This window comes from Eubalaena glacialis, chromosome 4, assembly GCF_028564815.1.
Source record: "Eubalaena glacialis isolate mEubGla1 chromosome 4, mEubGla1.1.hap2.+ XY, whole genome shotgun sequence".
Classification (NCBI taxonomy): domain Eukaryota; kingdom Metazoa; phylum Chordata; class Mammalia; order Artiodactyla; family Balaenidae; genus Eubalaena; species Eubalaena glacialis.
The window spans coordinates 967038-982656 of record NC_083719.1 but is presented as its reverse complement, the minus strand read 5'-3'; positions in this window follow the sequence as shown (position 1 = coordinate 982656).

Below are 15619 nucleotides of genomic sequence, written 5' to 3'. Positions count from 1 at the left end.
CTGGTCCACACCTTGGACACAGGGAGTCCAGAGCCCAGCCAGCCAGGCCACACTTACTGACAGTTTAGGAAAGTTTCCTTCGGCTTTGCCCTGCGGAAGGGCTGCCCTTTTGAGGCAGGAAGGGGGCGGGGCACAGCCTTTAAAAGCACGACATAGCCCGAGGACACGACAGAAGCTGGTTGGAACAACTAGGTCCAAGATGGCTGACAAGCAGACCTCCCCCAGACCTCGAGCCTCAGTACTCGCTCATTGTAACACATCAGCTACGTGACTCACCCACAGGTGCCAGGAGAGCTCTGAGGGTGAGCATGGAAGGCCAAAAGCAGGCGAGGCCCAATTCCCAGAAACCTCCCACCCCTCCAGTCCTCCTACTCACGAGCCTATGAAATTACCCGGCCCTATAAAAGCTGACAACCCCGTACGCTGGCTCTTTTGGTTCCTTGCCTCTCTCACCTTCAGAGTGTGTTTCTCCCTGAATAAACCTTCTTTCTCTTTACTACGGCTCGCTCTTGAATTCCTTCCTGTGCGAAGCCAAGAATCCACACTCGGTGGCCGTCCCAGGGACTCAGATGTGACCCGGGAGGTGACCATCCTCTCACGCCTCACTCTCTTACCTGCAACACTTGGACCTCAGCTGTGCCAACTTCTTACCCTGCCTCAGCCTCCGGGGCTCGGCCAGGTCCTGGGTGCCCCAGGGGCAGCAGGGGTGTCCTGCTTGGCTCTTTCTCCTTGAGGGTCACAGAGGTCCACGTGGGCCATGGGCCCTGGGGGGTGGGGAGGTCACGTGGAAGCCAGGACCTCACCCAGGGGAGGGGGCACCCCCTAGGCCTCCCCCCACATCCCAGAGAACGCTCTGGAAGGGTCAGGAAAGAGGGGCCCTGATGCTTGAGGGTGACTGGGCCAGGGGGTTGTGGGTGAGGACGGACATCACGCTATGGCCAATGGGTAGAAGCACCTCCCGGGGATGCTGTGGCAGTGGGGTGGACACCTGGCAGAGGTCAGTCTCCTCGGGCCTGACCCCGCGGCTTCCTGGCAGAAAGAGGAAGGAAGAGGGTTTGCTTCTCCGACTTTGACACTTTCTCACTGTGTGGACGGTTAGAGCAGAGGCACCGGGCTCCGGCACTGCAATTGTCATAGTTGTCACCTGGGCCCCCTTGCTGTCCCCTCACCGTGCTCTGTGGCTCACTCCCCTCTGCTCATGGGGGACCTCGGGGCCCCCACGAGTGCTGTCACTTCCTTCCTCTCACCTCGATCCCCTCCAACCCAGCCCCCAAGGGAGTGCCCTCCTGGTCCAGTGCTGGGGGGTGACCCCACTGCCCCTCAGTCTCCCCCTCCTTCTTCCTCTCCGGGGCTGCGTCTCCTCCATGGACACCGCCGTCCACTCTGCCTCGTTCCCTCTGTGTCCTGGAGCCGCGCCAGACATCTGGGCATCCCTTCCACGCTTGGTGGAGAGGAAACAAATTGGCTTTGAGGATCTGAAAGGAACCGCTGCCAAAGTAAACCTTAGTGTCCCCAACAGTGACAAATACCACGGTTGGTTACTCAGACAACCGAGATTCTAACGTAAACGTGTGGGTCCCGAAGACGCCGTGGGGTGGTCCACAGTCAACCAAAGAAGAGCTTGCAACACCAAATGGTAACATGTCCACAGATTTTATTTTCTACTGAATCTCCCTCCTATTACTACAAACTTTCTTTACTACTGGGCTAAAAAAAAATTTTTTTTTTTAAGGATTAAGATAGAAAGATTTAAGTTGGAGCCTAAGAAACTTGTTACATACAGCTTGAGGGATTGACAGAAAAAGAAGAGGGAAATGGCAAGGATGTTACAAGGGTAAATCTGCAAGTCTGTTCTGCCTGCAGATTTTACTGAGAGCTTTATATCTCAAGGTAGAATACCATTCCAAGGAAAGAAATCATTTCTGGAAGGACCTTTTGAAAAATGTTTGACTAGTTCACATTCTCACAGTGTGTCTTTACATTTGGACTTTGGATAAACTAGAGGAGTGGCTGTGTAACGTACCTGTGTCCCCAAGGATCCCGTCACAGGCGTCACCTGACAAGGGACTCCACCTCCGAAACCCTCGGGGCGGGTCTGTCCTCTTCTCTCCAAGCCCTAACCCTGAAGACTTAATTGCTTAGACAGCAGGCCCAGCAAATACCTGCTTCGCATCATTGGAATTCAAATTCACTGGGCATTCTTTTGGTTTGCTTGTTTTGTTTTGGTTTTTTAAGTTGATATGTTGTATTTTCACTTTTATTCAGTTCAAGGAATTTTTTTTTTTTTTTTGGCCACACGGCCAAACCTAGTTTGGCCAACCAGGGATCGAACCCGCTCCCCCTGCAGTGGAAGCCTGGAGTCTTAACCACTGGACCGCCAGGGAAGTCCCTGGGCACCCTTTTTGGGTGTGGGGAGACCCATCCCATTGCCCAGTGTGGGAGCTGCAAGGAACTGCATTTTCACACTTCACGCCTGTGAAGTACGACCGTTGCTGCAGAAATAGCTGGGGGAGCAGACACAAGGGCTGCACGGGGTTCCTGTGTTTTTACCCGTGTTCGCTTCATAGGGTGGGTCTTGTCACCATCACACCTGTTGGGATCCTACAGGAATTCTTCGTGGTTGCTTAGCCACATGGGACGTATGTCCTTAACCCCGGGTCGTGCTGTGCACCCGCGATGCCCTCCCCCACCTCCGAAGAGGCGCTGGATGCCAGGAACGAGGAAGTGGCCCTAAACCATTTGGTTGAAGTCACTTCATGAATCATAATGACGGTTTAGAACAATAAGCCACATTGTGAACACTGCATGAGTTCACCTCAAATGTACCGTGCTGCTGTATGCAGCCTTTCCCCGGATTTCTTTTTAGAAAGGGAAGACAGAAGACCTTACTGCCCACCCACGTGTGATTCAATGTCCGTTTGTCTCGGTTGGTTTCATATGCGGAAGGTGGGTCCCTCTGGTCGTATTGGGGGCTCCGGACCCCACCCACCGTCCCCCCCAGCCCCTCCCCCAGCTCACTCCCCTTGGGACAGGACAGGCACGAGGCTGGACCATTTACTTAGTGATTACCTCCTTAACCCTCCTGACAACCATCAAAGAGGAAACAAGATCTGGACGCAGCCAGTCCCATGGACTCCAGTGAGAAAAGGGTGGAATTAGAATCCAGGCTTAGACGTGGCCTCCTTCAGCCCCTGTCAACTTCAATGTCTCACAAAAGCACAGCATGCCTGTGAGAGTCAAACGTATGAGTTAACAGTTTAAAATAAAAGTCCACATCACATTTAGAGACAGGAAACAACCTGCAATTTAAAATAATAATAATAATATGAATAATATTATAAGAAGACGACAGAGCATCGGCGCAGTTTGTTCCTGGGAGGCTGTGGTGTGGACGCAGACCCACGGTCACGAATGCTGAGCAGCACTTCACGTTTAGGGGTGGGAGCGGCTCACGCTCTTCATGCCGATGCTGACAGTGACCATTCGTTAAGAACTCCCTGCGAGCCCAGCTTTTGCTAAGGTTGGACATGAAGACGCTGTTTGCAGTGACCCTTGAGACACGCCGTCCCACTGACCCCCTTAACTTGTCCAAGGTTCCCCTCATGGCAAAGGCCACCCCGAACCCCACCTCTCGGGCAGCCCCTGGGGGGCAGCCTCTGTTCCGGTGCCCTTGGTCAGCAAGCGTGTTCATATGTCTAAGTCATGTCACTGTGCACACGTGCTGGGGATGTGTGTCCAGAAAAATGCGTGTGCGTTACACAGGAACAAACCCAAACTGTGAAAATGAAGAACGCAGGGCACATGGTCAGAGTAGGACCCATGTAGCCGCATGTGAATGTGGAGGAGGTCCTTTGTTCAGAGAGAAGGTGGGGAGATGCCCACGTCGGAACACGCCACCTCTCCTGTAAGAATCGGGACTCTCTACTAAACACACGAAGTTGGCAGTGCTTTCCCCCAGTAATCCAGTCAGCAGCAAAAATCACATCCAACTTTCCACAAAACCCCGTTTGCCGTCCAGGACCCAACTCTCAGAGAACTGGGACTGATTCCCTAACCTTCATGAAGCAGTGGACGCATTGTGTTTTCCCGGCCACATCAAAGCAAACTCTACCGAGAACTCAGGGACGTGCTCCTGTCCACCCCAAATTCCCGCCTCTCTGTGCAGACAGCACGGACTCTGGCGGACGAGCGCTGATGAGCACCATGGGGGCTTCAGAGCACAGGCCATGCCAGGCGCCCTTCCACGCCCTTCCGCGCCCTTCCACGCCCTTCCAGGCCCCTCCAGGCACCTCACCTACGCTCACTCGGGGCTTCACAAAAACCCTGCAGACAGGTTCAGCCCCATCCTTATTTTGCAGATGAGGAAGGAAAGTGAGGCAGACAGAGGTGGTCCCTCCCAAGGTCACGGCAGAACCCATGTTCCTGACCCCACTCTGCTGTCTTGCTGTGTCACAGAATGTAACTCCCATGACTAAAAAAGACTCGGGACTTGGGTCAACTTGTCCCAATGGTGAGATCACCATTGGTTACAAGGGGGTTTCCAAGATAACCCTTTAATTCTGAGCCCGGAGGAAAGGAGAATTGCTGAGACCATGGTCAGAAAACAACCCCGCTCATATCAGACAAGTTTGCCCTATCACGGGGATTGGCACAGCTGAACGGTATGAAAGTATTTCCTTTACAGCTTGAAGAATACAACTGCAGAAGAATTGGGTTCATTTTGGGTTTTCAATGCCTGTTCTAACTGGGGGTCATTTGGGACTTCCCTGGTGGTCCAGTGGTTAGGACTGTGCTTCCACTGTTGGGGGCGCAGATTCCATCCCTGGTCGGGGAACTAAGATCCCACATGCCACGTGGCAAGGCCAGAAAAATGGGGGTCATTCTAAAAACACACGATGAAGTGAAATATATGCTGTTCAACTCAGACTAAACACGCTTTCCGGGAACCAAGGGCTGCACGCCCAGTTCTGAGCGCAAAGTCCTGACTCAGGAGCCCTTCCTCAAACCCAGGAGCTACTTTCCACCCCTTGTCTTAAGAGATACACCCTCCTTATTGAGTCACTAAAATCAAGTGGCTTGTAAAAGCCCTATGCTCCAATACGAGTTCCCGGTCTTATCAATTTAAGTGCTGAAAATAGGCACAGGGCTCCTGTCATGACCGACACCGCAAGGTCAAGGAGCCAGATCACGTGATTCTCTGCAGCCTCTGGTCTCGGAAACCAAGTGCCCCTGCTCGGGATGACACCCCGTTTGCTGAAGCAAGAACCACTTGTACAAAGTGAGCCCCAGGGCTGCCGCAGCCGGGGTGCCAGTGCACTGTGGGGGACGGGAAGAGGACAGGTGTGCAGGCAGGGATGTGTGCAGGTGTGTGTGAACAGGTGCAGGTGTGATTGCAGGTACAGGCTGGGAGCAGCACACCCCGGGGTGCCCATGGCTCCACGGCCCAACCCATCCACACCTGCCATGCCTGCTCACTTCCAGGCGTGAGTGAGGGATGGGGCACCACCCGCCTGTGTAAAAGGTCTTGCTGGAGACCCGGTGCCCAGCCCTCGTGTCCCCAAGAGAGGACTTCAGGGAGGGAGGGGGCAGACCACCCCCCCCCGCCCCCCTGGCACCACATGCTGCAGACACCACGGGGCCCGGAGTGGCTGAGGTTCTCACCTCCTCACTCACTACTTTCCTCCTGGACCTCTTTCCAGACTTTCCCAAATGCCCTCTCCTCCTTGGAGACCTCCATGACCTTCCAGTAGGAGTTACTGCTCCCTTCCTCAAGCTTCTGGGCCTTTCCAGCCCCTCTTTTCCCCCAGGCACCTGCTGGGCCCACCTTTGCAGGTGTTATCCCCCAGCTCGGGGCAAACCCACATCCTTGCCCCAACCTCCCGGCCAGAGCTTAGGATGTACTAAGGGTTAGTCAATCATGAATATGAAGATTTAAGCCACTACACCCATCTAGAAGAAACTTTTTGCTTCTCCAAATGAGTCTATTCTCTCTCTCTCTCTTTTTCAAACAATAATGTTATACAACCAAAATGTCTCAGGAGCCTAGAGCGAAGGTGGCACCTTTGAGAAACATCTCCTGAATCCCTATGACGTTCTAGAGCTTTGAGGCGAATAAAAAGGTTCGGGAGATGTCAGACCACCAAGGGCAGGAGGCCCTCCTGACGGGAAAGCAGGGTGGGCTTTGAGGAGTGAAGTGGTGTGGGAATGGGTGGAGGGGGGCCAGGCCAAAAGGTCCTGTAGAAATTGGGATGAGAAACAACAAGGTTGAAGAGGAAGCGGGCGATAGGCGTATTCAGAGGGGCTTAAAGGGGCTTCCTAAATCTATTTCAGAGCACAAAGATCCATACCTAAGTCTATTTTGTCGATACAAAAAGATCAAAAACATATCTCCTTGGGCTTTGCTTAGGTTTTGTGGGGTTCTTTGTTTGTTTGTTTTGTCTTGTTTGTTCTGTTTTTGCTTGGGCTTTTTTCAGTCCAAGCATCCCTAGTGGCCTATATATTCATTAGGATTAAGTTTACTTGCAAGTAACAGAAAAACCCAAAACAATAACAACTTAAAGATAGAAGCTTACTTCTCACAACCATGAAGGCCAGCGGTAGCCACCCAGGGTTGGGAGCGTCCTCCACATGGTCTGGGACTTGGGTTCCTTCTCTCCTATTGGTCTGCTAGGATGCCTTCCACTCCCAAAGTTGTTTCATGGCTCAAGATGGATGCTGTAGCTCCAGCCATTACATTCCCCTTCCAGACAGCAGAAAGGCACCCTCTGCTTAAGGGAACTTCCCAGAAGTTCCACAAATCTTGTGCTTTTGTCCCATCTGCTACTGGAACTTAGTCATATGACCACAACTAACTGGCAGATTGGTTAGGAAATGCAGTCTTTATCCTGGGTGGCCGTGCTTCCCTGTGAAACGTGCGTATTCCATCACGAAGGAGGTGAGGATGGGGGTGGCCTGGCCTCTACCCCCTCCTCACAGTGAACCTCCTCCTTCAGGAATATGCCCTCTTCCGAAAAGTGAGGTCGCTGTTTGCAACTTTGTAAAAATAATTCGACACAGTATTTCTCAATGCCAACTGGAAACAATTACTGTAAGCAACTTTTTTCATAAAAGATCACTCCTTTGAGAATATATTTTCATATTTGTGCTTTCTTTTGACATTTTGGGAAGCAAAATTACATGCAAACATTTGTTCTGCAAACCCAATGTGTGAAGAAGCTGTGCCTCTGAGTTCCAAAATCTGTTTAGTTTGCACTGAGGCCCACGGAAGAGCATCATCTCAGCTCATGTTCCACCCCAAGGATCGTTTTCTTAATGCCACAGAAAATGGAACACTGCTAAGGGGACACTGCTAAGGGAGGGGCCGTGGGATGACGAGACTTTAAACCCTGGGGGCCCCTTACACCTGCATCTCTGTGTAAGTGGCTTCAGATCACCAGCGTTACCCCACGTGGGTTGTAAGTGCTTAACTGAATATTAAATGACAGTCAAAAATTACACATAAAATATAGAAAAATGTCAAGTATGTAGATCCTTACTTGATGTCCAATTTCTGTATCTTTGAGGAAAATGGTTTTGTCTGGAATCCAAGTGTTATAAAAATAGGACCTCTCTCTGGAAGGCCACCTGCAGAGATGGATGACCACAGGGCAAGTCCATCCTGACACGTGAGCTGAAAGAACGACGCCTGGAAACACGGCCGCGGCCTTCGCTGGTCCTGGCTTGGATCTTGACCTCAGTCTCTGCGCCTCCACTTTTCTATCTATAAAATGGCCCTACTTAGCCCGAGTGTGAGGGGAAGGAGGAGGGGAGGGAGGGAAAGAGAGGTCGGGAGAGAAGGGGGAGGCTGGGGAAGGTGCTGATGGGGGCGGATGAGGTCAGGGGAGCCGCCAGCCAAGGGAGAGCGGACAGAGACTCCAGGGGCGTCTGGGAGCCCGAACAGTGAGGTTGAGGAGGGGAGTGGTCAGTGGTGAGATGCCCTGGAGTGTCCAGACGCCGACGGACTGGGACCCAGCAGTGTGGGCCCCGGGACCGGCCGTGGGAAGGTGAGGAGCCCGGGGTGGCAGCGGGCTCAGGGCAGCCGGGGGTGTGGCCGCTCCAGCCCTCGGAGAGGACGGGCACCTCGGGCCCCTCTGCTGTCCTGCCACCTCCAGAGGGTTCTGGGCCCTCCCCGGTGCCAGAGAGCAGCCCGTGCTGAGGGCACCAAACCAACACAGGCGAGACAGGGACGCTGCTCAGGCCACCAGCTCCTGGGCAGCCCGGCTCCAGCCACGGCCCTGGGTGGAGCTGGATGCCGGCAACGAGACTTCCGCGGGCGCGTCCTCGCCTCTGCCAGGTCTGAAGAGGAGGAAGGGCTCTGAAATCCTCCAACGAGAGGCCAGACCTCACCTGTGTGTGCTGGTGGGTTAGCCCATGCTCACGGAGACACAGGAGTGAGCTCCACCCAGAACCTAGGAGACACCGACACAGCCAGGTTTTCTTTAAGGGACCGCGTAACGTAAATTCCTGAGCATGCAAAAGCAATATTTTCTTTGTGCTTCTATGCTGGATTGTGCACCTTGAATCTAAATTGAGTACAGAGAAAATGACGCTCTTCACTGTGTACTAGACAAACCCTGCGTAATAATGCTCACCTGGCTGACGTTCATCCACATTATATTTTGATAGGTTGAAGTCCCCAAATAGGTAATATTTTCTTTCTTTTTTTTCCTCCAAATTGCATCAGTGTTGGGTTGAATAAGAAAGCACGACGGGGGATACTTCACGGCCTTAGAAACGCGTTCACACACACAGTCCCCTTCTGTCCACGTCGACACCTGTCCCCTGCACTGGGGAGGGACCCGGGGGAAGGACACAGGCCCTGCAGCCCTGTCCCCACGGCTCACGGGGGCACTGCAGCCAGGACCCCTCCCCACCCAGAACCCTCCAAGGACTGGACGGGCAGCGGGTGCCCGGAGCAAGAGAATCCTCAGTGAACTGGGTGCTTGGGTATTTTATGGCCAAATGTGTATGGAAAACTTTCCCAAAGGGATCAGCAAGGAAATGTAACAAGGAGAGTGGCGGGCGTGCAGTGAGACGAGGCCCCAGTGCAAGTGGGGCCACCAGGCCCACAGAAGAACTTGCTCCAGGGCCGGTGCAGCTTGTGATTTCCTGAGCCATCCTTTGCAGACGCCGCCAGGTTGCTTCTGGATGTGGGCGTTTTGGCTGAGCTGCTTCCACCGAGGTGATAACCCCCAGCCCATGGGAAAGGGAGCCCTGAGCCCTGACCTCTATGGGGTGATGGAGGGGACAGAGGCTGTATTTTATCTTTAACATCTATTCACGGATTTTGCCAAAATTGCCCAAGATTAGCTGGCCATAGTGGGCTGGATCATGCCCCCCAAAAAAGATGTGTTTAAGTCCCGACCCCTGGTACCTGTGGAAAGAGCGTGACCTTATTTGGAAACAGTGTCTTTGCAGATATGATTAAAGTAAGACCTCCAGATGAGACCCTCCTGGATTTAGAGCAGGCCTTCCACCCAATGACTGGTGTCCTCCTAAGAGAAAGAAGAGGACGATTGGAGACCCACAGACACTGCCCTATAGCTATTAAAGAAACTGAATTTCAGTTAAAAACACTCCGAGAAAGAAAACTGCACACCCAGATGGCTTCATGGGAAATTCTACCAAATATTTAAAGAAGAGAAAGTGCCAGCTCCACACACACTCCTCCAGAAATTTCAAGAGAACTGAACAACTGCTTCTAAAGGCTAATATCACTCTCATTCCAAATCCAGACACGGATGTTATAGGAAAGGAAGCAACATCCTGCATGAATACAGAGGCAAATTTTCTTTTAAAATGTTTGCAAATAGAATCCAACAACGTAAACAAAGGATAATACATCATGCCTAAGTGGGAAAAGACAGGGGTGTCCACGGTCACCACTTCTATTCAAAAGTATACTCAAGACTCCAACCAGTAAGAAAGAAAGAAAAGACATCCAAATTAGAAAGGGAAGGAGTAAAACTGTCTTTATTTGCAGAGAACGTGACTTTCTATGGAGAAAATACAGATACTAGAACTTGCAAGTGAATCTAGTTCACGACATGAAATCTGTATTAGAAATAAATTGTATTCTTATATACTAGCAGTGAACAATCAAAAATGGACATTTTTCAACAAGGATTTACTCTATAGCACAGGGAACTATATTCAATATCTTGTAATAATCTATTGATACAATGAAAGAGAATCTGAAAATATATATTATATATACACACATAAGTGAATCACTTTGCTGTACACCTGAAACTAACACAATATTGTAAATCAACTATACTTCAATTAAAGAAAAAAATAAAAAGGGGCATTTTTAAAGTATTGTGTACAGTAGCACCAAAAATTTAAATACTTACTGATAAATCTGACAAAAGATGTACAAGATTATACACTGAAAACTACAAAACGTTGCTGAGAGAAATTAAAGCAAACCTAAATAAATTGAGAGATAAACCATGTTCATGGATCAAAAGACTCAATATTGTTAAGATGCTATTTCTCCCAAAACTGATGTATAAAAGCAACATAATCCTAACCAAAATGGCAGAAGGAATTTCCTGTGTAAATTCACAAACTGATTCTAAGATTCACATGGAAATGGAAAGGACCTAGAATAGCTGGAACAACTTCCAAAAAGAAAAACTAAGTTTGAGGACCAATGCTGACTGATGTCAAGACACATTATAAGGCTCTAGTAATCAACATGGTGTAGAATTGGCATCAAAATGGATAAATAGATCAATGGGCAGAATAGACAGTCCAGAAATAGAAGCACATATATGTGGTCAGTTAACTCCTGACAAAGGTACAAAGGCAATTCCGTGGTAAAAGGATGGTCTTTACAATAAATGGTCTGGAACCATGTATGCCATGGGCAAAATATTAAAAAGCCTTATATATATATATCTCACATCAAATAAAAAATTTGTTCACAATGGATTATATACCTAAATGTAAAATATGAAATTATAAAACTTCTTGAAGAAAACAGGAGAAAGTATTTATGACCTTGGCTTAAGCAAGAATATTTTTAGATATAACACTAAAAAGCAGGATTCACTTAAAAAATGATAGATTAAAAAACAACCATGAAAGACAGAACTCAAAATAAATATAAATATGATCAAGTGGGGGTTTATCCGGAAAAACAAGGTTGGTTTAAAATTGGAATATCAACCAATTTAATTCAACATATTAACAGGATTAAGGAGAAAAACTATATGATAGATCTTTGACAAAATGGCAAAAACTCTCAGCAAACTGGGAATAGAAAGGAACTTCCTCAACTTTATTCAAGGTGGCTATGAAAACCCACAGCTAAGGTGGAGACAGAATCCCTTCCCCTAAGATTGTTAACAAGGCACCACCTCTGCTCAGCATTGTGTACTGACGTCCTAACCAGTGAAATGAGAGAAAATAAGAACAATAGAAGACACACATGTTAAGGAGGAAAAAGTAAAACTACCTTTATTCACAGGTAGCATGACCGTGAATAGGGAAAAGCCTAAGAAATCTACAAACATGCTATCAGAACGAATAAATGAATTTAGCAAGGTTGAAGCATACAAAGTAAACACACAAAATTCAGTTGTATTTCTCTATACTAGAAACAAACCTCTAGAGACTGAAATTAAAAATCAGTCCCGGGACTTTCCTGGTGGCACAGTGGTTAAGAATCCGCCTGCCAATGCAGGCGACACAGGTTCAAGCCCTGGTCCGGGAAGATCCCACATGCCGTGGAGCAACTAAGCCCGAGAGCCACAACTACTGAGCCTGCACTCTAGAGCTCTCGAGCCACAACTTCTGAACCCATGTTCCACAATTACTGAAGCCCACGCACCTAGAGCCCATGCTCCGCAACAAGAGAAGCCACCGCAATGAGAAGCCCACACACAGCAACAAAGAGTAGTCCCCGCTCGCCGCAACTAGAGAAAGCCCACACGCAGCAACGAAGACCCAACACAACCATAAATAAATAAATAAATAAATAAAAACAGTCCCATCAGTGCCATTTGGGAATTCCCTGGCTGTCCAGTGGTTGGGACTCTGCGCTTTCACTGCCGGGTCTGTGCTTTCACTGCCAGGGCCCAGGTTCAATCCCTGGTCGGGGAACTAAGATCCCACAAGTCAAGAGGAAAAAAAAAAAAAACAGTCCCACTTACAACAGCATCAAAACATAAAACAATTAGGGGCAGAATTAGAAAAACGTAGGTAAGACCTATAAGTGATAAGCAAAATCATGAAACATTGCTGAGAAAAATTAACGAAAACCTAAATCAATGAGATATATACCATGCTCAGGGATAGATAACAATATTACTAAGATGTTGATTTTTCCAAATTAATCAGTAGATTCCACACAATGTCATTAAAAATCCCAGCAGATGTTTTTGAGATATTAACAAATTGATTCTAAAATTTATATGGGAAGTGAAAGGATCTGGAAGAGGAACAAAGTTGGAGGACTTACATTATCTAATTTCAAGGTTTAACACAAAGCTTCAGTAATCAAGGCGGTGTGATGTTAGCACAGGGGTCGATGTACAGATAAATGAAACACTACACAGGGTCCAGAAATGGACCCCATACTCATGTCACAAAGTTGCCAAGGTAAGTCAACGGGGCAAGGATGTTCTCGTCAATGATGGTGCTGGATATCCAGAGAGAAAACAATATAAGCCTCTGTCTCCACCCTCACCACAGGGCTTCACAAACATTAATTTGAGACGGAATCTAGACCTACAAGGTTAAAGCTAAAACTATAACACTTTTTTAAATTAATTAATTTATTTATTTGGCAGCATTGGGTCTTCGCTGCTGTGTGCGGGCTTTCTCTAGTTGTGGTGACCAAGGGCTACTCTTTGTTGCAGTGCCCGCCTTCTCATTGCAGTGGCTTCTCTTGTTGCGGAGCATGGGCTCTAGGTGCGCGGGCTTCAGTAGTTGTGGCACATAGGCTCAGTAGTTGTGGCGCACAGGCTTAGTTGCTCCATTGTATGTGGGATCTTCCCGGAACAGGGCTCGAACCCGTGTCCCCTGCATTAGCAGGCGGATTCTTAACACTGCACCACCAGGGAAGTCCCTAAAGCTAAAACTATAACACTTCTGAAATAAGAAAATCTTAATGACCTTGGTGTAGGTAAATACTTCTAAAGCAGGATATCAAAAGCATGATCCATCAAAGAAACATATAAATCGGTCTTCATCAAAATTTGAACCATCCGTTTTGAAAAATGCTGTTGATACTTACAAACCATGCCAACACTCAGGGACTGAAAAGCACATGATTCATTGTTTCTCATGATTCTGTGGTTTTCCTGGGAGGTTTGTTCTTTGCACATGCTGGGGTCCCTCATTCAGCCATGTCCACCTGGGGCTGCATCCACCCGGGGGCCCATCCACCTGGGACAGGAACCTCTTACAGGGCCTCTCCTCCCCTGTCTAACTTCACACAGTCTTGAAGAGCAACACAGTCAGTACTGTTCCTCCAGGTGAGTCAGGAACAATTAGAAAAAGTAATAAAAAACAAGATTCGTTTATTTTACTACTGTAAAATCACAACTTATCCAGGAATTAATCTAATAAAATGTGGAATCTTTATGTAGAAAAAATTTAAATGCTATCAAATTAAAAGAAGACCAAAATAAATGGAACATCATATTGGTGAAAAATGATGCTTAAAATTGCAAAGTATCTGTATCTTCTGTATTCATCATGTTTTTTATTTTCTATGTTTTCTGATACTTTGACATCTTGGGGTCTTGCTGACTCTGAGGGACAGCCCTTGGGGCTAATTCCCTGGGAGCTCACCCTTCAAATGCAAACCGGCCAATCCAGAGCCCACGTCCAACCCTCTCCCCTATGGGGCTCTCAGACTCACGGCCACTGGCACAATCAGGAACAGTCCCGACACTCTGGAACCCACTGAAGTTATTCACACTAGCCAATTCTAAGCCTGTTTGCTCTGTCCAGCCCATTCCCACCGGTGGAGACCACAGGGAAGGGTCCTGCCCACACTTCGTCCTCGCCCTCTGCCTCCTGACTAACCTGGTGCTTCCCAGGGGCCCCCAGTGGCTTGTCACCACTCCTGTCTCTAGGGTACTGTGAGCAAAACTTCTTCCTCTGTGACCATCTTCCTGGATCTGGGTGTCTTACCGCAAATTAAAACAAATTCCTCTTACCAAAGTAATCTATACACGTCATGCAATTCAAAACGAAACTGCCAGTGGGAATTTTGAGTGACTGCACAAACTGATTCTATAATTTGGAAGGAAAAATTAAGTTCTATGAATCATTAAGACAATTCTTTTTTTTTAATTTATTTTATTCTTGGCTGCATTGGGTCTTCCTTGCTGCGCGTGGGCTTTCTCTAGTTGTGGAGAGCGGGGGCTACTCTTTGTTGTGGTGCACGGGCTTCTCATTGCGGTGGCTTCTCTTGTTGCAGAGCATGGGCTCTAGGTGCGCGGGCTTCAGTAATTATGGCACATGGGCTTCAGTAGTTGTGGTTCGCAGGCTCTAGAGTGCAGGCTCAGTAGTTGTGGCGCACGGGCTTAGTTGCTCCGCGGCATGTGGGATCTTCCCGGAACAGGGCTCGAACCCGTGTCCCCTGCATTGGCAGGTGGATTCTTAACCACTGCACTACTGGGGAAGTCTGATTAAGACAATTCTTGAAGCGCCAACCGGAATTCATCCTACTGGTGACTAAGGCACATTAATCCAAAGGTATAGAGGTTAGCACCGTGTGGTACCAGCACAGGAGCACACAAACCAATGGAATAAAATAGAGCATCCAGAAATAGCTTTATAAACACTTCTCTTCATGCCCAAAGAGAGACCACAGGTGGAAGACACAGATTGATCAACGGTGTTGAAAATATCGGGTCACTGTGTAAGAAGAAAAATCTGTAGATGGGTTAGAAACAACCATGAAAGGCAGAACTAAAAATAAATATTAGAAGAAAATGAAAGAATGTCTCTTCCTCTCCTGTAATTAACTCTAGAATTCAAAAACTAAACAAACCAAAACTACCTCACCATCCAGGAAGAGGCAGGTACCTCCTGCGCTCCGTGCATCTGGAGCGCGGGAAGTGGTTCTCTCTACATCCACCTTCTCCAAACCGAGCACAGCAAGAGCGGGGAGCTGCAGGGACACAGCTGTGTCCCCAGAGCACAGCCAGCAGCTCCTGGGTCCCAGTGTCCAGGGTCCAAGGGTTCCTGGAGATTACAGGCGACGGGCTTTAGTGGTTAAAAGACCCACCTTGTGGTTTTTCCAAAACCGAGAAACAAAGGCCCAAAATGATTGAAAGCTTTCTTTCTCCTCTAGCAAAAGAAACTGCTTATAACTGCTTGCCCAAGACCAGCTTCTCCCAACCAAGCTTCCAGAGCCCTCTGGGACTTCCAGAACATTCCATCACACTATGAAAATTGAATCCTAGGTGCGAATGACCAGTGCGAGCCAACAAGCTTCCCAGCCCCTCTTCCGAGCCGGCAGCACCCTCCCCCCAGCCCCTACCCGGCGTTCTCAGTCCCCAAAACTGACTTCCCCCGGCAACTTCCCCCCACACGGAGGACCCTCATCCCCAGC